This window comes from Lathamus discolor, chromosome 1 (assembly GCF_037157495.1).
Source record: "Lathamus discolor isolate bLatDis1 chromosome 1, bLatDis1.hap1, whole genome shotgun sequence".
Classification (NCBI taxonomy): domain Eukaryota; kingdom Metazoa; phylum Chordata; class Aves; order Psittaciformes; family Psittacidae; genus Lathamus; species Lathamus discolor.
The window spans coordinates 131,765,390-131,789,047 of NC_088884.1; the positions used below are offsets into that span (position 1 = coordinate 131,765,390).

The 23,658-nt window shown below is 38.2% G+C and overlaps 1 protein-coding gene across 17 annotated transcripts in view; it reads right to left on the minus strand.

Annotated features, from left to right (window-relative positions):
• Positions 1-23,658, minus strand: part of SORBS2 (sorbin and SH3 domain containing 2) — a 214,055-nt gene that overhangs the window by 109,088 nt on the left and 81,309 nt on the right. For all 17 annotated transcript variants that reach the window (XM_065695811.1, XM_065695833.1, XM_065695821.1 and 14 more), the window contains one exon: positions 18,568-18,692. The gene's annotated coding sequence lies outside the window, so the exon portion shown is untranslated. The remainder of the gene's footprint in view (positions 1-18,567; positions 18,693-23,658) is intronic.

The window sequence follows — 23,658 nt, forward strand, 5'->3', positions numbered from 1 at the left end:
ATAAATTCCTATTTCTGCACAGATATTCACCTTTTGGCCATAGAGCGAATCTTGAGTATGACACCAGGAACAGCTTGGAAGGGGTGGCAAGCCTCTAACGACTGATTTCTATTACCCAAGTAATATTCCAAAATATAATGAAAACTTCTACACACAAATCCCTATCCCTAATATCAGCACTCATGCAGCTTCTGCATTTGCTTGGTTTGTGTCCTAGACAAACTCCCAAACTCCATTTTGAGTGGCATAATTACTAAGTTATAAAGCATGCATTTGCAGTATCTCAGGTAAAGTTTGCCAAGTAGAATAATATTTGTTTAAAACTTAATAAAAACATTCCTATCCTGTGACAGAACGCTTTCCGAAAATACCTTTTCTTCAACAGACACAAAAAAATTCCCACGCCCATTTTTTCTTTAGCAATTACCTTATTTGACCAGCCTTAGCTCTGAAGAGGTCTTAATGCCACTAGCCTGGTGCACTAGGAGAAAATTGACACGATCAACTGGAAAGCACTCAGGAATCAGATGCACTACACAAAATCATGGGTTGGGGTTTCTTGGGCATCTTGAGGACATGTAGTTAACAAAGAATCCTCAGTGACATAATACTGCCAAGCACTTTCATTCTGGCTTGCTGACAATCACCTAGTGCTAAATCAGTCACCAGATTGCATACAGTTGGGGGATATGAATGCAAACAGCCAGGCTGTTGTCACAAACAGACCACACAAAAGATTTTACCCAATGAGAAAACATCTAAGGGTTTGTATGCTTTGGTCTATCCAAAGATAGCACTTACATTACAGTACCCTTATTAAACTTGAAAAAGTGCAGTCTCTTCTCACATGGTACTTAACAGCCGAACAGGACTGCTGTTGGGATCACAAGTACTACTCATAGTGGATTGTTGACAAACCCAGATGTTACCCAGAGAACTTCAACAACTAGCACTTCAGTGTCCTTCATGTGTTCTTGAACTCATTGCTTTACTAGCGATGATGCTTCTTGTTTGGTTCATTATCACAGAGTACTACTGTACTCAGACACTAAAGACGCAGCACACAAGCTCTTCATGGTAAAGCCACTTCTCATCATCTCACCAATTTCCTCAAACTTGCATTTACCACACGTGGAAAATGATACTTAACGAGTGTATGGGGAGACACCATACCCCTGGGCACCTTCACCTGCCAATGTAACAAGAGTCTTCAAAATGAATTTTGATTCAGATATCTAAGAATGATGGAAAAATTATATACTATGTAAATAAAACTTCTGCTCTAGATGAAAAACAATCCACAAGGAAAAAAATTTCTGTGCCGATTTATTCAGTCATGCATGCCTTGTGTTACTACTACAGCAAATTACCCACGAATAATTTCTCCACTACTGAATACACTCAATTCATCTACCAGCACTTAATAAATATTTGATCTTAATTAAACCTAATGATTTCTCTGCTTCTGAGATGCTGCTGCAGATCAACAAGAGACTTTTTAAGCACAAAACTTGATTTAAAACCAAAATTCTGAGAGCCTGGTGTGAATTCTGTTTAAAGATAAGTGAACATGGAAAACACATTTTCTTTATCAAGAGAGTCTAAAAGGGGAAAGTTAGTTACGTAAACCCTGTTGCTCTCCACAAGACTGCATTAGATACAGCTCTGTCACCAAAAACCTGGAACTGATAACCAAAAGCCACTCAGCACCCCGGGCAGCTTGAAATAAAAGTATTCAGACAAAAAATAATTTCTCAACATATTCTATACTTGATTATGCATTTCCAACTGAAGAGATCACTTGTTACTTTAAACTGATTTGCCAAGTTACTTTTTTAATTGAGGAAGAAATATTGGATTTTGCACGTGTACTTTAGCATTTACTTGCAATCTTCAGTGCTCTTTTTAATCAGGAATAGGGGGAGATTTTCTTTTTAAGGAGTTCTACCAGTGCCTAAAGAAAGTTCTTGAATTTCTTTTAAACCCAGAACATTTAACGTTTTTTTACGATTTTACTTAATAAAAGCTTTCTTTCGGCTTTGTGAAAATTCATCTGCTTCCCCTAGAAGTAGGAAGGTTACCATGAAGACTAGAAAGGTTATTCAACCAAGCCAGGCACACAGGATGTAGTATGGCCAGCACTGCTCATTGGAGGTGGCAGAGGAGAAAGAAATTCTCTCAAGCTCTCTCTTCCGTCAGAAGAAATGGTAAATTGCTTTGAACACTTCCAGGGATGGCTCTGGCACCCTGAAGTCATATATATTATAGTAAGTATTTTGTCATGTATTAAGCTCATCTCACAGCTGTTTGTTTTTTTTTTTTTGCTGTTATTTTACACCTCACACCAAGGTGAGGCGCACAATAATTACTGATACCTTCCACAGTTTAATGTATTTACAGTTTTTCAAATTTGTCTGTACACAGCTTATTTCCTAGCTATCAAAAAAAGAATTGCCATCTTAATTGGCACTAATCGGTGGCCCCAGCACAGAAGGGATTTGCATGCTTGCCTAGATAAAAAGTTTCCCCTGAGACACACTCCATAGTGATGTCCAAGGGAGAAGCACCATATGCTTCTGGGACTTCCGGTGCTGCAAGAGAGAACTTTTATTTTGGGGACTCAATCCTGTCTCAATCAATTAGGTAAAGTAATAGTGGCAGGAATGGGTGCTTAAAACTGGTTTAAGCCGAACATTCTAACACCTGCAGGAATTCTAATCTATTTTAATGTATGCATCTAGCAATTCCAGAAACAGCACCTTTTCAGCAGTACTGCCTGCATCAGAATTTAGACCAAGGCAGTTAAAAACTTCAAAATAAAATTTTAAAAAGAAATTTAAATTAAATGCTGTATCTTTTGTACCTGGCGCTAACCTAACTTCTGAGTAGGGGACACCTGCATTTCTGGTTTTGCTAGTAGTCTTCTGATAGGAATGCTGGGCATGGGTAAATGCTAAGCTAGCTTGCAATGCACAGGAGAATCCAAATGCATTTGCCTCCTTGTGCAAAGGTTATATGGTTATTTCATGCAATGCATCTCAACTGTAGTAGGACTAGGCATCCAAGATATGATACTTCTTTCAGAGCTCTGAATTCTAGTATGAACATAAACATAACCACTGAAATTTATTCAATAAAGTGTTTTGCTAATAAATGGTAATAATCTGAAAAAAACACATCCTCTAATAAAAAGAAATTCACAAGGTAGAAGCTATTATGACATCAGTAAAGCTGCTGCACTTGACACATAAAAGGTATTAAAAAAAAGAAAGTACTGACAGTAATTATTAGCACTTACAAAAACAAGACAAGGAAAGAAGACACGTAATTCATTTTTTGCTTTTAAGACACAGGATCTAATAAAAAAATAAATCACTAAATCTTTAATTCTATGAGACTTCAGGAGAATGGCTGAGACAACTCCTTGAACAATAGTGTAAATGTAGATGTTTATATGCTGGAACATGTAAGAAAACAGGCCTCCTTGGGGATATTCACAAGATAGATGCCGACATTCGTGTCACTTTTTCTTTTCTTTTTCCCCAAAACTGAATACTAAAGCTAGCTTTCATTAAAAAAAACAAAACCAAAAACGCCACCAAAAAAAAAAAAAAAAAACCCAAACAACAAAACAAAACAAAACCCCACAAAAAAAAAAAAACACTAACCCTCCACAGCAACTACTGACAGCCTGATTCCACAATGTACTGTGAACCTTTCCCTGGTGCTAGATGCACCCGAGATCCTGATGGGATACAAATTAGCACGGATACTGTCCTGCACAGAAATTAAAGTAACAAGCAGGAAGAACACTGGAGGAATTCCCTTCAGTATCATTAGCACCATATTGTAGTTTAACAAAATCAATGCTGCCAAACTGCTTCTGCTTTGCTGGTTTTCAGATGTTTTAGGTTATTATAGATTTTCTGTATATACTTTCTTCTTTCATTTCTCATGTTCAGACTTTCACCTACCACAGAACACACCAGATTTTCTACTTAACCCATTCAAAGTTTCAAAACTCATCAGGATTGAAGTCTGCAGCAGCAAAAGCTACTATGACTGATACCAAGTAAATGCAGCATGCATAGTACAAGCCTAAAAAGTTTTGATTTTTGGTATCCGACACTCCTTTAAAGATGATGTGTGAAGTCAGCATATGAAATCACTTGAATGTTGATGAACATGCCGGAGTAAAATTTGAGAGGTACCTGATCTGTGTTAGGGATTCCAAAAAGGCCACAGAAGCTACTGATATATTCTAGGAACACTCTCAATTTTTAAAACTCCAATGCAAAATTATCAAAAAGAATCACAGAATCATTAGAGTTGGAAGGGACCTCTGAAGATCATCTAGTCCTACTCCCCTGCCAAGGGAGGGTCACCTAGAGCAGGTTACACAAGAATGCACCCAGGTGGGTTTTGAATCTCTCCAGAGAGGAAAACAGTAATTTGCATCTGTTTGTTCTGCAGTTTTTGCTGCATAATAAAATTTAATTTGGGTTTGAAATGCATTGTTATCGCTGTTTTTTTTAATTTTATTTGGGGGGGGGTGTTCAGTTTTATATTTAACCTATTCTGCTTTTTAGGGTGGTAGATGGTATGGTGGTGGTGGTTGTTTTGTTGTTGTTCAAGAAAACAATGGCTAGCCTACTGTTGCACTAGTGAGCTACATATATCAAGAAACTATACAGCTAAAGACCGGTTTTCCGTAACTATTTTGTGATTTGCTACAAAAGCTGGCTAAATCTTTGTTGTTAAAGAAGCAGTATAAGAACAACCACATTTATGATTAAATAGCAGCCTTGTAACTAATCTAATAAAAGGGGTGGTATACAGTTGCCTTGATAGAAGAATAAAAGGATGCTTATCTCTGCTCAGGGAACTGGCAAAGCTGACAATCATCTGTTACCTGCTGTGATGAATACCCCATTGCTTACCACATGTCACTAATTTTGATGCTTAGTGATGTAAATTGACTGTCTAGACCAGGTTTTCTTCCATATTAGTTCACTGAGAGTTCACCTGGGCAGCTTAAGAATTGCACTTCCTATTAAACACAATCACTTCGATCATTCTTAGTTTACAATTGCAGCAGGCAAAAAAGGGCACTTGAACAATGTGGAAAGATGTGGTTTATTTGGGGGACATCTCTACTTACTCCACTGTGCTTTTATCAACTTTCTGTAATCCTGTACTTCGTGATTGTTCTTATCTGTGCACTACTCTTGTGCTGCCTGTGCTGAAACAGAGAAAGGAGTTGTGCTGGCAATTTTATTTTTCTGTAGGTCAAGCAGTAGAGGTCATTAGCACCCAACTAGATTCCACCTGGAGAGAACAAAGGAATAAATGCACCCTATATAAAGCAAACTTGCAGTATATTTCCTTAAATACAGTCCCCTGGGAAAACAACTCTTCCAGGAGAAGAAAGAAATATATAGTTAAGTAACGAACTTGTTTTGGCAGAACTACTGAAGAGATGTCCGCCTTCTCAGTCATTCCAATCCCAGTGCTAGAATGCATCACCTTCTTGGTGTAGCAACTTTTTATGAAATCAGGTTATAACTTATCACTGAAATGAGCTGCATTTGAAGTACTGCACAAGTAATTACACTGTGTGAAGCCAGATTTTACTGGTAAAACTTTAATAACATTAGGATCAATTACTTTTGAAACATGAGTAAAAAAATTGGAAGAAAGGGGAAGATTCAGATATTGCTTTGGCAGGAGAGAAAAATAAAAAATAACTGTAGCAGGTTAAAAAACCAAACAAACCACCAAACAAAACCAAAAAAAAAAAACCAACCCATGACCAAAACCCCACCCACTCCACACCCTTTCCCTCCCCCCACCCCCAACACTCTGGGACTAATCAAAAGTCATTAACAACTTCAGATGAGAGGGATTCCATAGCTCAAGAATAGTGAAGACCCTTGCCTCCAAGTTACTGGGTCTCTCTACAGAGACATTTCTCTCTCTCGCATGAAATGTGCTTGTCCCCAGGTCATCCAGATATGTGCAAATAAAGTGACCCGTATGAAGACAGGCTGAGGAAGTTGGGGCTGTTCAGCCTGGAGAAGAGAAGGCTGCGTGGAGACCTCATAGCAGCCTTCCAGTACCTGAAGGGGGCCTATAGGGATGCTGGGGAGGGACTCTTCATCAGGGACTGTAGTGAAAGGACAAGGGGTAACAGGTTAAAACTTAAACAGGGGAAGTTTAGATTGGATATAAGGAGGAAATTCTTTACTGTTAGGGTGGTGAGGCACTGGAATGGGTTGCCCAGGGAGGTTGTGAGTGCTCCATCCCTGGCAGTGTTCAAGGCCAGGTTGGATAAAGCCTTGAGTGAGATGGTTTAGTGTGAGGTGTCCCTGCCCATGGCAGGGGGGTTGGAACTAGGTGATCTTGAGGTCCTTTCCAACCCTAACTATTCTATGATTCTATGATTCTTTGACAAGGCATGTCCCACCCCTATGGCTTGCAGATCCATGTGCCAGCCATGAAGGACCTCATGCAGTACCCTGCCCCACAGTGTAGAAAAAGCCCCTCTGATTTAAGAAGCCCAGGTAGTGATGTCCAGATAGCAAAACATACAAGAAACCTTTTTTGCACAGCTGCAAGGTTTCATATCGAGTACTTCACATGGTTGCTTGGGCCCAGGCAAATGTGGTATTTTCTGCAGGACAGTCATGGTGGCATATATTGTATAACAGTGATTTCTTTGAATCTTCAAGTCATCTGTCTTTTAGGAAGTAAAAGTTAAAAAGTTTTATCTAGGCCATATAGTGGCATGCATGGAAGTAACTCAGGCTAACTTTTGGCAAGGACAGCTACCTTCCTCTCTGTTTATGGAAAGAGTCCAACAAAGCTTTCTTCAGAGGGCAACTGGGGGCAAACACCAGAACCTGCCTGGCCTTTTGACAACATTGTTCTTTCACACATTAAAGCAGTCCAAGTAGGCTACAGTTATAATTTGTTAATACCACCCTTATCTTCTGCTATAAAAGTTAACAGTTTGAAGTATTTTAAAAATGCTACTGGAATCTAAGTTTTATTACTCAGGAAGCAGATTCTGTTAAACTACATCTCTGAGGATTCTTACAATGAACACTCCATGGTATATACACATAGTTAAGACTACAGATCTGAAGTTTTTTAAGTCATTAAGTCTGAAGGTTGTGAACAAAACAGTAATTTTCCCATCTCCTACAAAGGCTACTAAGGACAAGTTACCCAGTTCTAAAGTTGATTCAACTCAATCTAGGATCCTAACTTCACCACAAGAGAGGTGAGTATCTTTTCACTGCCACTTCTGCTCCCCCCGTGTCAGGTCTATTGACCACTAGTTGTGGGGTTAGACTCATCTGCTGGTCCAAACAAGAACTAATCCTGCAACTAAGACCGTAATCTGTCACCTGTTCTTGCATGTACATTTTCAGTTAAATAACTGTTATACTGACTTAAACATTATTGTGAAAATGCAGTAATAGAATCATAGAACAGTTAGGGTTGGAAAGGACCTTAAAATCATCTAGTTCCAGCCCCCCTGCCATGGGCAGGGACACCTCACGCTATAGTGAATAGTTGGCCTGAAGTCCATGTTGGACTTTATATGCAAGCCAGTCATTTTCAAAGACTAACAGTTTGTTTTATCTCTAGCCTAATGTGCTTAATTACACGACTGAAAACAAGCAACTAGTCAGACAAGCTTGTCTGAGACCTTGGTATCAGCTGTCAACTTAGTATTTCTGTCAAGGTCAGAAGACCTTCACCATTCCAAATTGCTGGCAAGCCAAGGATGCCTAACAATGACAACTGATTAGTCACATAAGTTGCTTCACACAGTAATATAGCACTGAATAATTTTGACAGTTTCCCTTAATCTTCTAAATGATACCATCTCCTGCCAGAATATCCTAATAATTTTTTTTTTCTAATAAAGTTCTCTATAGGTTGCAGCTTCAAACAAATAGTAATAAAGGAGAAAAATTCTGCTCTTAGCTATACAACATTTATGCTGCTCTAGACACTGACTTCAATAATATTCCTACTGCTCTGTAACAGCAAGAGAAGATTATGAAATAGACACAAAGGTGAATGAAGGTATTCAAATAAGAGCCTTGGGTGACATGGTCTAGTGTGAGGTATCCCTGCCCATGGCAGAGGGGTTGGAACTAGATGATCTTAAGGTCCTTTCCAACACTAACCATTCTATGATTCTATGATAAAGTCTGACAGTAGAACAGGGACAAACAGCATTACTCAGCCATACTCAGAAGGAAAATTCACCTGGCACTTCCAAAGAAGAGCAGCCTATCAATTTATTACAAAAAGGATAGTAGGAAGTCCAAAACAGAAACAGTTTTAAAAACTCTTTTCATCATTGGTATTGACTGAAGATATGGCATTGCTGCATTAAAGCTACTCCCAGCCTCTAAAATAACAAGAAACCTGACAAGTTACCAAATAAGGTCCAGTCTAAAAGGTAACTTGAAATTAAGTTGCAGAGTTAGCAGTAAGGAATGAATTCAAGTATGCGGCCTGGTCAAAATAGAACAAATTCCCCCCAAAGACAACTCCAATTCCCAGTGTTAAGTATCTGCCAATGTGAAAGGGAACCTGACTGAGAACTAAATATTAACTAATGTAGGGCCAGTTTTTCTAGACTACTGGGGTAGTACTAGTACTAGTTTCTAGACTACTGGTACTGGGGTACCCACAATACAATACACAAACATGACAGAAAATTGGAATTACTGCACCTGCAAGAATCAAGTAATTGAAAGCTTTAATCGACAAAGTCTACTTTACAACTCTGTCCCTATTCATCGAAGTATCCCTGAAGCATCTGACAAATTCCTTCACAGCTGAAATACCATGTCCACCACAAGGTTAAAACTCCCTCATTTTCAGAAAAGTAAATTCAATCTCAATTAAAGCTATCCCTCTGTGCTGCAGCTGGTGTGTGTCCGTGTGGGAGCCACTCAGAAGCTTTCAAGCTGACAGGCAGAACATCAGCACAGAAAAACAGATGACAGTACCAGAGGTCATAAATGAAGTTCACCCTTTCAGGCAATGAAATTGCGTCCTGGCAATTAATGAGCAAAATACTTGACAGTACCATGACAGTGCAGGTTCATATTTTCCTAGGGTAGGTTTCTGTTACAGAAATGGATTATGGCAAAATTAAAGATCATTTAGTGCAAAACCTCAAACGTTCTAAGAAACATCCCCTGCCACAAGGGCAGCTAAAGTTTCCAACAGTCTTGATCAACGTTCACCCTACTCCACAAGCTCACTGATGTGAAGCAAATGTGTCAAAACACACTGAAGTACAGGACAGAGTTTTTCTCAAGATTGACTCAATTTTTAATAAAGATTTAACAGTTCTTATAGGATTGTCTTGTTACAAACATGTTTATTTCTAAAGAGTCTGAATCCACCTTATCATGATTTAACCCCAGCCAGCAACTAAGCCCCACACAGCCAATCACTCCCCCAGGTGGGATGGGGAAGAGAATTGGAAGACTAAAAGTGAGAAAACTCATAGGTTGAGATAAAGACTGTTTAAGAGGTAACACAAAAGCAGGGCACACAAGCAGAGCAAAATAAATTTTTTTTTTTTTTTCACCACTTCCTGCAGGAAAGCAGGGCTCCATTCACATGTAATGTTCTTGGGAAGACAAAACGCCACCACTCTAAACGTCTTCCCCCAGCTTTATATGCTGAGCATGATACTATATGGCATGTAATATGCATTTGGTCAGCTGGGGTCAGCTCTCCCAGCTGTGTCCTCTCCCAGCTTCTTGTGCACCCCCAGCCTCCACCCTGGTGGGGTTGTGTGAAGAGCAGAAAAGGCCTTGACTGTGTAAGCACTGCTCAGCAATAGTTAAGACATCCCTATGTTATCAACACTGTTTCCAGCACAAATCCGAAACACAGCCCCATACTAGCTACTACGGAGAAAATTAACTCTACCCTATCAAAGCCAGCACACACCTTTGATAACAAGTACATGTAATTTTTAGCATGTCTCAGCAAAAAGATTTTGCACTTGTACATTTTCCTTCACAGAGCAAAATTCATCTATCAGATGAACAAAAAGAGCAAAGACACAGCTTCTAAAAAATTATCTGCTAATAAGCAATAACACTGTCAATTCTCCTCGTCAGCCAGTTCAAGCACTAGAGATAACACATATTTAGCCAACTTGATGTACATCAGGTCAAGTTTATAGTCTTTCCTACCACCCCTCCTGTGATAATCCAACAGTGGCAGAAAAGAACTCCTAGCTAAGTATACCATTGTCAAATGAAAGCTCTGGGATCCAGCTCTCTACTCACCTGGTTCCGCAACACTTTACCACATTTAATTAAAGCAGCTAGCAGTAACATCTCTGTTAAAATTCTCTATTAGAACAGTGTATTTTTCTTGGTCACAAGAAAACTGTTTTTAACTACAATCTTAAGTAGGCAGGCATAGCAAATGCGAAAGTGAAGGAAATCCTTTAAATCATCAAAAGAATGCTAAACATTCTCACTGGCAGTTGAATTGCAAAAAGCCAATCATTAACAAGCAAAGATCTATGATAAGCTTTCTCAGCAGGTCATGTTCTTGTAACCCTGACTGAAACTGTCACTGAACATTGACCAGTAACAGTAATGTTGAGAGAAAATGATGAAGCCAGCACTAAAGTTACGATACTGACTTGCCTCTAGACCAGAAAAACCTAGAGACCTAGTTTGACCTATCATGGCCCTCACCATGAACACAGACAAAGAATAAACACTGCAATATGCACCTGCAATATAAATGACAAAATGCAGCCTGCATTTGAGTAACAAGATTTTAGTAGTGGAACTATTCCTCAAGATAATCAGTAGTTAGAAAAAAATAATGATTTGGGGAAGATTTTCCTAGTTCTACATTTCACCCTCATGACTGATTTTTTTATATTTCCTCTATTTGTCTAGCTATCATACCCATGGAATGGTAAACACTGTCCAAACAGCTGAGCTTTCACCACATGCCCCCAAATAGTTCTGTCTTGTTATGGCTCCAGCTAGTCAAGCTATTTTCAGCAAAAGTCATCAAGTTCTGTAGTCCATTAGAGGGCAAGAAAAACAGAAATTCCCAGTATTTGTCAGTTTTATATCTATTGCAGCTGACCAGGCATAATTATTCTAAAAAGACATTTGATAAGCAGCCTGAACTGAATTATCAAGATAAGCCCATTCTTACTGAGAAATCGATTATTTTTTTTAATTTATTTTTTTACAGCTTATTGTCCCTTTTTCCTCCTGTAAATCCATATCCAAGCTAAATCTATGCCCCAATTCAAAAATCAAGTAATTGTCATGCAGGTTATTATGGTCAGTAATAAGACTAAAAAAAAAAAAATCCAAAAAAAATGTGGTTCAAAAGGAAGCCTTTATATTGCAGATTTTGAGGGATATCAGCTTAATTCTCCATAATCTGTACCTACACCTGTTGTGTGCAAACCTGTGTGAAGCTTTACTCAATTACAATTAGTTCAACAGATGTTTTCTAAATACACACTTGAATTTTGAAATGTAATTATGCCTCATATGTTGCCTAGAATAAAATTAAGTGGCGTATTTATTCCACATAAAATGTTTGGAATGAATAGTAAAAACAAAGCCATCCTAGCTTTGCTTGATAAATATACCCTGGGCTGACCCTGTAGGGATAGGGAAAGAGAGAGAGTGTAGTTTTAAATTCCTTGCTTATTCCAGACACATAAGAGGTCACGGCCAGACTGAAACACCATGAGGTCTTGTCTCAGGAGATACTGCTTTGCCAGCAGAGATGTGCCTGTTTCAATACGACTACAGTATTTAACTGACTTTGCACAGAGCAAATTGCTAAGCTTTTGCAAACTGTGTGTGATCATTACTTGCCTGGATTACACCAAAACTAGCAACCTAGGCTCTAATAATCACATAGTGATATCACATATCATATAATATAGTTACATAGTGTATAATAATCACACAATGATTTCTATCAGTGTGTGAAAGGCAATGGAAGAAGCTGTCAAAGATGACTGGAAAATTAAAGGTTGACACAAGTTAGTAGCACTGCTATATCTGAAGGGCCAAGCCAGCTACCGTGGTCTAAACAGAATGCACTTACAGTGAGCTTTGAGCTTGTTTTCTTTATTTGTCCACTTGCAAAAGCAGGACAGTGATTTTCATGGTTACGCTACCAAGCTTGGTATTGATTATTAGCACCAGTAGCTCTCAGTGCCAGGGCTACCATTACACTCATTACACTTGGTATTGTCCAAAAAAAAAGAGTATGAGAATTTTCTTAGTTCATCACCTTTACAGCACTGACAGACAGGATGGATCTTTCCTTAATTGTGTATTACTGCGAATTTCTAGGAATACTTTTCTTATCAGTTTCCTATAAGGGATAAGAAAACGTCTGCATCATTTGAGTAACTATTCCAGAATCAATGCATTTCCATTAACGTAGAAGTGCACTTAGGAGATGTTACCATTATTGCTCATTACACACTTTAATGAAAAGTTAATCCATGCAATCATTTTCCCCCTACACTTGAAGAATTCCTGCTCTGAACTTTGCTTTTCAGAAAGGAATTTCCTCTGCTGCTAGCTGCAGAACATAGCCTGCCACTACTGTGTATGATAATACACTTAGATATAGCAACTTCCATGTAATTAAAATTTTTCCTCTCCCTTTCTGAGGCAGAAAAATTACAAAAACTCCATCAAATCAATAAAACACCAATTATCATCCAATACCTACTGTGCTGGAATCTGAGGAGTCACTTATGAAGGATCCATGTTTTAAAATGTATTAAGTAGTTTAGAATAAGAATGATCTTTGTCCAGGTCAGTCTGGTGTGCCAGACAGTCAACTGACAAGTTATTAAATTCAATGAATAAACGTTTTGCAGTAAGTAGCTCAACCAGTTGAGTCAAAGGTCTTTCAAAATTGCACTGTTGAGTTTGCTGGCCTGTAAAGGGCTTACTCAAAGGAGGCCAGGTTTCCATTGGAAACAGTTCTCCAACTCTAACCTCTATTGATAGGTTTTGTTCACATTGTGATTAGAAGTCACCTCTTCTTTAATTTCAGCTGTTCTAACCATTCCTTATTACTACTAGGTATATTTTAATATATATCTAGACACACTCAAATGCTTCTTGACCAATCATTTGGTTTCACAAGCAAGTATTTGGCACACCTTACTACAGAAATCTAGGCATTGTAAGTCATTTGGATGAAACATCCGAGATCACAGGAAGACAGATCAACACCATGCTGACCTGCCGCCTGTCACTTAAGTGTCTTGCTAGAAAACCACCATGCAGTCAGCTGGTACAAAGCAAGAAACTGCATAATTATTTCCAAGTCAATGAATTTATGTTTATCCTATTTACATAAAGGAGGGAAATCCAGACAGGGATGGGGAAGCCAATGTACAGCAAACTTTGCCACTAGCATATACAAACTTCACAGGACATCAAGTTGTGGACTTCAAAGCAATTCAGTATGGCCCATTTGCAATGCATCTATACGTTCTTCAGGAATGCAGGAACGTTTCCCTACTTACATTTTTTGAGTCTTTGAACTCCAAGCTTTTGTTTCATTTGTTTTTTGGTTTGTTTGTTTTGTTTTTTAAATGGGTAGTTGATGGAGCTTTCCAGAAGCATCACCCTTAAAACAGAATTGAATTCCAGTTCAGACAATAGATTAAACTGTACATCTGCTCAATTTTAAAAACCATCTCTCATTTCATGCAAGGTCATTCCTGTAAAATGCTTTGTGTGAATGTATTACTGTTAGGTACTCTAAGAAGTACCAGTATGAAGTGGTGGTCTAGCTTTAAGCATTTAGTTCTTATACTGCAGGTAAGCTTCTACGAACCTGCCTGCAGACACAGTTAGGACAAACTTTAGGGAAGATTTTTCAAAAGCTTTCAGTATCAACTTAGTTCTGCTTCCAGAAATCTAAGGTAATTTTTAATCACTGTCACAGGCAAAAGCAGAGTCTTTCAGTAAGTACATCAGAATGTCTCTAGACTTTAAATCATAGCATCTAAGATTTTCTGTTTAACTCACACATTTCTTATGCTCATTTTTAACAGAGTGTTACATGAGTTTTATTTTCACTTTTAAGCTGTTACTTTGGGCCTGAGCTGTAACATTCCAAAAATCAGCTGCTATCTTCTCTTTTCAGCACTGGCAAGCTTTGCACAGGACCCAAAGGGGAACTAGAAACAAAAAGCTGATTTTACATGATTTGGAGATCTAGCAGACTTTACAGCAAATTCCAACAGCCTTTATTTGGCTAACCATCACTGTGGAAAGATCAACCAGCTACTTCTATATGTTGAAGACTATGAAAACTATTAAAAAATTCCTCCTACTGATAAGAACTTGACTGTACTGAAAGACTAAGTGTTATCAAGAGTGAGGAACGGGCTCTCTAAACCAACTGTCTCTTCACATCAATAACATAGTTTATATTCCAATTCTCATCTCCTTTGTTCCCTCCCATTCTTACCTCCTTTGCTCCCTTCCCTCCCAGGAGGTAAATAAAATAATAGCATCTTATTGGATACATACTATTTATCTCCTGTTCTCACTTCTAATTCTTTGGCTTTGGAGAAGAAATACGCTGTTTTCCTGAAGATCCAGAGACCTGATTGGGATTCAGGGTCACACATACAGTGCTCCTGCATGCAACTGAACCTCACCTCTTACTCACTTACATCTACTGGGATATATCACACAAGTGAGTGAATCCTATACCAGTGCCTCACAGAGCATGTCTGAAGTTCAGAGGCTTCTTGCACACAGGAATTTGTTGTTTGCACTTTTAGTTTTGAAAGGGTGCTACTACATTTGTCACCTGTTGTTTTGACACAGACTAGGGAAGGTATGCATGTGAAGAGTCTCCTTTGCACCAGGTTAATTCCTTGAAAAGATGCATTTATAGTAAATGATTTTTTTTTGTGGGGGACAAAAAAAAAAAAAAAAAATCAACCCAACCTTTGTGGAATAAGTAAACAGCAGTCTCAAGAGTGGAAGCAGCCTAAGTACCCAAGTTGCCTCTAGCCATAAAGGTGACACAGCCTTCTAAACATCGTTAAACATTTAGGGACATAAGGCACTAATGAAACATACAAATTCTTAAGAATCTAATACACAGAGATAAATGCAGCCTTACATACAAACAGGTAATGCCTTATGTGAGCCACCTTGAAAACAGACAAAAGCGTATTTCTTAGCTGTATGGTTAAGAAGTTACTTAGGAAGAGAGGGTGCATAAGCAAGCTTTTCTCTTTGAAGTACAAGAGCACAGGTGACTAAACAGGAAACTTTTTTTACTATGCATCATGCAACTTTATTACCGAATCAGTATTTTTCAAACTCTAACACAACTTAGAGAATCTGGAAATCCTGACAGTCCTTAGCTCATTTGGATCTATCAAAAAGTCAAGCAGAGCCTAAACCCTGGAACCAATAAAGAGGCACTGCCACCTTTCATTACTGTAGTCTAGGAGGACGTAAGCATTGGACTCCTCTAAAGCAGATAGTTACACACAGAATCATATCACAAACGTTATCCAGAGCTATTTATTCCCATTTGAGAATAGCACATGGCCAGGTTAAGTCCAGTGTGGATGCAACTCATAGGTCTCACATAAGAATACACATGCTCTCAGCACCTATCTGGCATATCCCCAGTCTGAGGCTAATGCAAGGAAGAAGCACCTGCATGATGGCCTTTCACTCAGCTTGATATCCCCTATCACCAGGTACTTGCTCTGCAGTTTTCAAAACACTTTTTTTTTTTTTTTCCCTCCAGCATTTTCGCATATTAAACCCATGCAGTTTCAACCTATTGCTATGATCTGTTGGTACAAGCCTGTCACTTCTGGGATTCTGCTTGTAGATCAGAATACCATTCAGAATCCCATACCATAAAACCCTGTTGCCATCAATAAGTGAACTGAACTTAGACGACACAGTAAAAGCAACATTGACACACTGTGACTACTGCGACTAAATAGTGTATTAATTAAGACCTTCATCAGCATAAAGCTTTTGACAAGAAATCCAAGCTATCATGATCTACTGTTTCTCAAAGTAACAATGGTATTGACAAGAAAGAAACATTTTCTCAGGCACTCTGATCAAAAATGCTTACATATACACTTGCCTCCGACCCCTCTACTTGAGCTTACAGAGACAGTAAGGATGAAGCACATTTATACAATCTAAATTGTTCTGAGTGAGCTTTTATTCTTCAGAAAGAATTACAAACAATAGCGCTAGGCCATTACAGACTTGAGTTCCCTGGGACCACATCATGAAGTAAAATGAAAAATCCAAATAAGAAAGTTTATTTTTTTCAAGGTATTTGACACTACATTTGGGAAGTGCACAACGACACACTGTCGAAAGCAGAAACCTGCACAAAATGTTACCATTTGTTCCCCATGAATGCAGAGATATACTTAATGAAAGAAATCCCACTGTTTTCCTGAGATTCCCTGCCTTTAGCTGAATTTAGTGCCAAGTTCGCTCAGCTAAAGATTGGGTTGTGTTAGCATGCCAGATACAAGTTCCTGTAAGTCAGGTCTGTTAACTCACTGACAAGTGCCAAGCAAAAACTTGGTCTTACATAGTAACTTCACGTGAATTAGAAAATGACCATTCATAGAACATCGTTGGCCCTTACTTTACACAATTCAAGCACTGCTTTTAATTGAAAATACTTAATGTATTTTCATACATTAATGTTTCACCTATTATGCAGCCTAATTTTGTGTAATTTTTCTTCTGTCATTTGGACATGTTAAGGGATTACAAATTTCTACGCTGATCCGACAGCATGGCCTGTGAAGCTTCAGCTTCTTCTGAAGTACGTCTCAGGTGACAAGTTCTTTTTATATGAAAACCATCAATGTAAGTTAAGTATTCACTTGAGTGTGGGCAAAAGTACAAGGACAGGGTGAGTGATCTACAGAACGAGGGAAGCAGCTTTATATGTGACAGCAAGGCAGGAACTGGGAAGATCTAAACCCAAGAGGAATATAATTTCATTAGAATATAAGAGAATAAAGAACAGAAACGATGTAATTTTTAAAAAGTATGCCTGGTCCCAAAATTCCCATGGCTTCATATGGATACCTACATTACACTCTCAATATCTGCTATTGTAAGGAAGAACAAGCAGAATTAAATCCATGATTCTCAAATATCAGTATAAAACATTACTGTAAACATTACAACTGAACTATAATTTGGTTCACTTTTTCTGAAAAATGGTTGAAGAAAATTCCAGATTTTTTTTTTATTTTTTACACAAAGAGATTTTTAAGAAAAAGATACATTATATGAAATACACACATGAACTTCAGATTTTCTCTTTTTTCCAAAAATAAACTGGAAAGCCTCTTAATAATACTTAAATGAACTGGAAAGCCCTCACGCAGCTTTTATGTAAAAGCACTGATCTATTTTTTTTCTCTATGAAAATACAGTGCATAACTACTGCTTTACATTAAATATGCAACTACTTTTAAATATGCTGTAGGTTTTTAAGAGATTTTTGAAATAAACTAATGTTAGGGCTATAGCAGAGCCTGCAAAATGAACTATGCAGATTCAGGGCATGCAGTACATAAGACACAGCAATTGTGGTAAGCCAAAGTACCACAGCATATCCATGTGATCAGATGGACTAGGTATTATATATAGGCTGCCATTTAATGCCAGCCAATTGCTTAGAAAAGCCACAGCACTGAGCAAAAACTCTTTTCCTCTTCTTTTTTTTTCATTTTAATCACAATATAGAATAAAAATAGAAGGCAGAGGATAAAACTTGCTTTTGTTTAGGTTGTACTCAGTTAACATTTCATAATCAAAGAAAAAACGCATTTGCTTCAAAGGAGTACAATCAAAACCTGAAGAAATTCTGTAAGTTGCAGATATTTTAATGGAACTGTTACAGAATTGAATTATCAAAGACTACTGACAAGCATGCTTATTGTCCTATAAAATAGGCATATCACCAGGAAAACGATACCACTGCATCAGTAACATTAACCTATTTCATCTACACAAGATGAAATCAGCAAGCAGTAAGACATGAATGAATTCCTGGGAAAGTTTATTTTTAAAGTTTGAATCAACACAAAAAATACTTTGCAATACAAATTCTGGTTAACTCATTAAATTCTGAACATTCAAACAGGTACATTATTTCAAGACAGAACAATCACCAATTCTTCTTTAAAGTATTAAATGATTTCATCACAGCAAACTGAGAACAAAGTACTAGATAAACAGCTAAAACCCCACTTACACTGAAGTACCATACAGTGTCATAGGTACTACCTGAAGTATGTAAACGCAGCACAGTAATGCCTTCAGTACTTCATATGGTGCATGCAGCAGAACTACCAACAAACAGAAGCTGGTTTTCTCTGAACACTAATTATAAACTCAAGAATGCAAGTCCTAAGGGCAGAAAGAAAGACAAAACCTTAACAAAAATTTGACTTACCAGACAGAGGACTTTAGCTGTGTCTCAAATGCAGAGAAAGTAAATTTCTGTGTATGTAGATCTTGTTTATTTAGCCCTTAATGAAGGTTTCTCCCAAGAAATTAATTGACTTCACATGCAAGAGTCTGCAAAAGAAAGGGAGAAAGAATCTGAGCTGCTGGCTGATGTTTTTGCTCAAAGAACATTTGAGCTATTTTCAGCAGCAATGGGCTTGCCTACAATCACAATGAAAATGCAATACAGAATAATCAGCCTCCCAATCCAAGCTAAAAAAATACAAAAAAATAAAAATAAAAAAGTAAATCATGAAATCCATAGCAAAAAAACCTTGTTCATTGTCCAAATTTTTATTTAAAGCAACAGAAAGATCTGGGAATAATCACTGTGGATGATGAATGAAAATACTGTTAAAAGGAAATCTGGGACCGTGAAGACCTGTAGCTCAGCATATGAACCACCAAGACTATTTTTGTTTTTACATAAAAAACACGTTTTGAGTTTGGTTATCTCTGATGATGCTTTACCTTCTTTACACAAGGACTCATCTGAGATGAAAGTACTTGTATTTGCATTTAAGTGCATCATATCTGGCTGGTATACACATCCAAGAACAGGAAAAATCAGTTTACCAAGACTGAAGCCAGTAATTTCCAGTTTGCATGTTAAGTTTCCAGTTTTGGCACTGGTGCTATTTTGGAAGCTTAATGACCTCAAGCTGCTGGCTCTCGGTTTTTTCTACCAGGGCCATTGAGTGACAAAGGTCTCTCTGCCCTTTCTGCCACATTCCCAACCAGCCAGCTGACCCTCCCATAACGTGAAAATACCAGGAAATGTAAAGAACCAACAAAAATTAACGGCTGTAAGAAAAGACCAAAAAGCATCTTGAAGGGTACATATAAGCTAATTACTTTGAAGTTTCAGACAACACAGGTAAACTAAGTCAGTGGAAAACCACCACTGTTAACTTTTTGCAGCTTCTGGTACAGGGAAAAGCTTCCAAGATGTCTCTCTATGTATCTTCCCCCCATATAAATCTCAGCAATTCTGACAGAAATAACTTAGCTTCACCAGAAAATTTCTCATACATATCCATACTCTTAGGCACTACCACTGAAAAACTTGATGCTTTTGTTCAAGGAAAAGTTGGAAGATTTGAAGTTCCTCTCAACTCAATACCTAAATTAGGCTGGTTGGAAAAATTATAAAATTAAATTTCCAATCAAGTCCACCTAAGCACACTCATTTCAAAATGGTTTAGAATGCCACGGGTCACCTTAATTTCTGATTTATTTGTGAGCAATAACTAATTGGAAGTTTTACTGACACATGAAACAAGGTGCCAGACACAGAGACTATTTACTAAATGAAAAAATAAAGCAATGCTCATTGTTAAAAGCAAACACAAAAAGCATATCTGTTCCTCCAGACTCATTAAAATCATTAGCTACAATATACTTCTTAGAATGATTGAAAAAGCTGCCAAATGTGAAAACATAGCAAAAATTCTTTCTGGATTAGCTCAAAAACATCCCTTCCATTTGATCCCATTAGTGTTACTGTCTTTAAAAGCAGCTACAACAAAAAACATTGCCCCACAAACTGAATACCAGCTGGTTAAAGTAATCATTATTGCTGCTTCCTTTCCAATAGGTAGTTTAGGACTATTATTTTACCACAGAACCAGTTCCCAGAAGTTTAAAAGTTCTGGTTATATATAACTTGAGATCCATGAACAAAGAGATTTAAAGACTCAAACAGCTTTAATTTCAGGCAACGTGTGAATTATAGCCAGCTTGAGAGCTGTCATGACCAGGTGGAACATGCAGTAGAGTCTGTAAATAAACACAAGACCTGTATGTACCAAGATCATTAGCCTCAGATGCTACATTACCTTGCTATCTATAACAATTTCATCTGGAGGTTACAAGCTAAATCAACAAATATCTGTATGCCAAATACTAATACTACGCAAATAAAAAAATAGAAGAACGTGTTAAAATTATTATTAGCAGTATCAGTTTACTACTGAAGCAATATACTACACAACACTTTGCAGCACAGCATTTCTTTTCTGAAGCATTTTCTTAGAAGGGAGATTTACCATCAGTGCTTAACTCATTCTGGTACCTTGTTTCTTCATACACTCTTTGCACTGTTTTCATGTAAATAAAATTTCACCTTTTAGTATTTATATTATTCACTAAACAGAAGTGCTCTGCCAATATATACTGAGATGTGCTTTAACTACTGAATAAAAATTGGATGATGTTTATCTACAGGAAACATTAGATGACATAAATATATACCATCTAGGTCTCAAAGAGAGATATATCTGTATGTTCATTAGTAAACCAGACGAGTATGTCACTATTACCAAGATTATCACCGTATGCTTTTAAGAGAGTAATGATAATCATATCTCCCATTTTGTGGCTGTCTGCAACACTGAAATCAAGCATATGATTTCTTTAGTGGCAAATGCAATGCAATTTAATCAATGGCTGCTATTAAGCAATTCAAACATGATCAAGAAGCGTACAGCTCACACTGCTAATCACAGAATCCCAAGGGTTGGAAGGGACCTCAAAAGATCATCTAGTCCAACCCCCCCGCAAGAGCAGGGTAACCTACAGTACATCACACAGGAACTTGTCCAGGCGGGCCTTGAATATCTCCAGTGTAGGAGACTCCACAACCCCCCTGGGCAACCTGTTCCAGTGCTCTGTCACTCTTACAGTAAAGAAGTTCTTCCTGATGTTAACGTGGAACTTCCTATGCTCCAGTTTACACCCATTGCCCCTTGTCCTATCACTGGACATCACTGAAAAAAACCTAGCTTCGTCATCCTGACACGTACCCTTTACATATTTGTAAACACTGATGAGGTCGCCCCTCAGTCTCTTCTCCAAGCTAAAGAGACCCAGCTCCCTCAGCCTCTCCTCATAAGGGAGATGTTCCACTCCCTTAATCATCTTTGTGGCTCTGCGCTGGACTCCTTCAAGCAATTCCCTGTCCTTCTTGAACAGAGGGGCCCAGAACTGGACGCAATATTCCAGATGCGGCCTCACCAAGGCTGAGTAGAGGGGGAGGAGGACCTCTCTTGACCTACTAACCACTCCCTTTCTAATGCACCCTAGGATGCCTTTGGCCTTTTTGGCCACAAGGGCACATTGCTGGCTCATGGTCATCCTCCTATCCACCAGGACCCCCAGGTCCCCTTCCCCTTCGCTACTTTCCAGCAGGTCACCCCCCAACCTGTACTGGTACATGGGGTTGTTCTTCCCCAGATGCAAGACTCTACACTTGCCCTTGTTAAATTTCATCAAGTTTCTCCCCGCCCAACTCTCCAGCCTGTCCAGGTCTCGCTGAATGGCAGCACAGTCCTCTGGTGTGTCAGCCACTCCTCCCAGTTTTGTGTCATCAGCAAACTTGCTGAGGGTAGTAGATACTTGGTGCATATCTCAAAGATCTCTGTGACCAGATGCTACAGGACAGAATTCTGGCAAACCAGAAGAAAGAAATTTGACAGGTGATACAGAAAGCTGTTCAATGTGTTAATAGACAAAACAGCCACATACCTGCTGCACTGCAGATTTAAATACTGTCATTTTAGAATGACAGCACATGTAATGACGATAAAAAAATACAGTTTTCTTGAGTTGGATATGTATAAAACGTACTTTAGAAATTTTCTAGACCATCATTTGAAAAAGAGCTCCTGAAAAACCTTCAACATTAAAAAACTCACATAAACAACAGATCTTGAATTTCAGTCTGTACATCTCATTGAAAAAGGTGGATCATCGATTGAATAAACAAATTTATTCAGCTTTTGAATCGCAAAACTGCAAGAAAGAATATGTAGGCAGCCAAGTTACAGTGATAGTTACACCTGTCACTTTTTCGTAACTCTGAAAAACACAAGTTACCTCAATGAACTACCGACAGTGATTATATTAAACTACTTAAAAATCCTCCCAGAGTGGCTACAAAACAGTCTTGCTCTTACGTACAAATCTGTCCCAGCACACATGGCAATAGAATTTTTGGTCATTTCAAGAAGTGGGAAATTACCTACATTCCTTTACATGTTTTGTGGCTTCGTAATTCCCACACTGCAGCTCTGGTTAGAGAACTCTCACCTTTAACAAAACTTTCAAAGATGAGTGAAGTTTTCTGACAGCCATTGCTTAATTTCTCTGTTAGCACACTGGTTTCCTGCATAAGCAATTCTATTCTCCAGTATCTCAGTATATCCCAAAATAGCTCTCCACATTCAAAAAACAGGGTGCTTCACCCTGCCAAACAAGGTTTTTTCCATCATTGCCTTCAAACAATTACTCGAGGATGGCCCACCTCACTAATATCATTAGGTAATAATAAAGTTATTAAACATTTTTCTCCAGGTTTGGTATAAGAGCTTTTCATCGCTATCTAACTCATTAGAAAAACTTGGTAACCGGGAAAGAAAAATAAAAAGAGGAAGCTTAGAATTATGGCTTTTGGGGCTTTAGAGTGCTTTCTGAGGAAAGAACTCAACAGCTCGCCAGGAGTTAAGGCAGTCTCTGATCTAGCGGAGTATCCAAGAAACCTTCTGAACTTCTTACAGAGTAATAACTCACACATTTGAAAGACATGGATCAAGACATCAAGTATGAAGAATCACACTCTCTCTTCACTAACATCAGCTGATGTTTGGCAAAATGACAGATGTTTGATGAAGAGTTTCCTCTGCTGTTTGCTGTTCTCTAGAACGGCAGATCTGCATTTGCTTTAAAAGGCACCATCTGTCTTTAGCTAAATTCAGTTCTCATTTTTTACTTTGTAATGTGTTAGGTCTGCTCACACCCAAGCACAATAAATTTCTGTGTGGTGACAGAAAAAAAAAAAAAAAAATACATGTAAGACTGAAATCCCTATTCAGGTTATTGTGAAAGACGGTTTGTAAATAACCAGCTCTGCCATCACAGTAAGATGAGTTTACCATACAACTTAAAATTTGCTTTTCAGGAATCTTGATATATCTAAGAACTTTTACAAAGCCAACAAAGTGTCACTGACTGCCTTTATGGCTTGATGTTTCTGAAGATG